Raw genomic sequence first — 1,516 nt, 5'->3', positions numbered from 1 at the left:
GCGCCTTTCGTGCCTGCAGACCTGCCCTGCGCAGTGGTTGGACCTCACTCTGTGCCCCATTAGCGGGATGCCGAGGGCCTCCTTCACCTGGCTTGCTCAGTGTGGCAGTTTTCAGAGACGGGCTGATGTGAGGGAGGGACTGAGCTGCCATGCCATACCTTTCCTGGAGAGGAAGGCTCATTTTTAGAAAGTCAGCTGAGGCCCAATTGCAGGCATGTTCAGGACCTCCCAGCGGCAGGCGTCAGTCTCCCAGGAACCATGGGAGGCTGTGGCTGTCTGGTAGCCCGTCTCCAGCCTGGTGGCCCCTCATTTCCAGCACACCAGGCCTGAAAGCAGGCAAAGCGAATGCTGGTCCTTGGAGGAAATCCTCGCTGCTGTCACGTCTTGGGCAGATGGCACATACTTTAGCCCCTACCAGTGTCTATCCTGCTTTCCCCTAAAGCATCTGAACTCAGGCCTTTCACCCTGGCCCACCTGACTGGCCTGTTGTGCCGAACCTTTGGTGTCTAAGTGGCTGGGGGGGGGCCCGCCACTTCATCAGAAGACAGATCTTCTGAGGCAGCCATAATGAGGGTCAGTGCACTTGCAGAACAGTGAGGCTGGTGGGCCTGGTCCAAGGGTGCTCTTGGTTGGGGGTGCCGGATAATGAGGTGCCTGGGGTCACACTCAGACTGTTAGCCCCACACCGGTGTGTCCTTGGTCTGCCTGCTGTGTGTCACTTTGTGTTCGTGGAGGAGAGGGGCCTGTTAGGCTTGTTTCTTGCCTGCTCCATGCAGAACTGTGGGGAAAAGATGGCAGCCAGTATAGACCAGAAGCCCTGGGCTGTTCATACTGAGGGATCAGGTGGCCCAGCTCAGCCTTAGCTCTTCCTCAGCCCCAGGATGGGGGAGTCCTGGAGAAGGCTGAGCATAATCGTGTGTAGAAACCCTGTCCCTGCTGCACGGTTACACACGACATTGGACTCCTTGATGTTGCTCACGTGCTCTTGTGATGGCCACGTTAGTTTTTAGCAATCTATTTAAAAATATCTATCTGTATCAATTGACTGTGTTTTTCTGAATACTCAAGTGTAAATAGTATAATTTGCAGTGCAAAGTCTTTGGCAATAATTTCATGTTGTATATTGTGTTAAACAACATTGGAAACCACGACCACCACAGATGGTCCCTCTGGGGGCAGTGACTACATGTAGGACTCTGGACTTGAAACCTCGGCGTGGTTGAAGCAGCAGTCTGCATGTGTGGATTATCATCAGTGCCTCGCCCAGAGATGCCTGGCCTTCATCCAAAGGGACCTGCCACCCGCCCCGCAGGCAGCGCCTGCCCCATGGCTCCTTTGCGTGCGCCCAGTACATGGGACTTTGCCACTCTTGTCTGGCTGCTGCAGTTTGTCTGTATTGCCCTGACATGTTGCATTTTCCCATTTGGATGACAAAATAAATGCTTCTGTCTTAAATAGCCCTGGGCTCAACTGTTCTGTGCAGGATGCATTTGGGGAGGGGAGGGGATGGGAGGGG

The 1,516-nt window shown here is 54.4% G+C and overlaps 1 protein-coding gene across 1 annotated transcript in view; it reads left to right on the top strand.

Moving 5' to 3' along the window:
- The window catches only part of STRBP (spermatid perinuclear RNA binding protein), a 167,013-nt gene extending 165,606 nt beyond the window's left edge, over nucleotides 1–1,407 (top strand). The window contains exon 19 of the transcript XR_001371112.2: nucleotides 1,161–1,407. The gene's annotated coding sequence lies outside the window, so the exon portion shown is untranslated. The remainder of the gene's footprint in view (nucleotides 1–1,160) is intronic.
- Nucleotides 1,408–1,516: the final 109 nt, after the last annotated feature.

The sequence above is a fragment of the Tupaia chinensis genome, unplaced genomic scaffold (genome assembly GCF_000334495.1).
Source record: "Tupaia chinensis unplaced genomic scaffold, TupChi_1.0 Scaffold000575_1, whole genome shotgun sequence".
In the NCBI taxonomy this organism is placed as follows: domain Eukaryota; kingdom Metazoa; phylum Chordata; class Mammalia; order Scandentia; family Tupaiidae; genus Tupaia; species Tupaia belangeri.
This window is presented reverse-complemented; position numbering and strand designations above follow the sequence as displayed.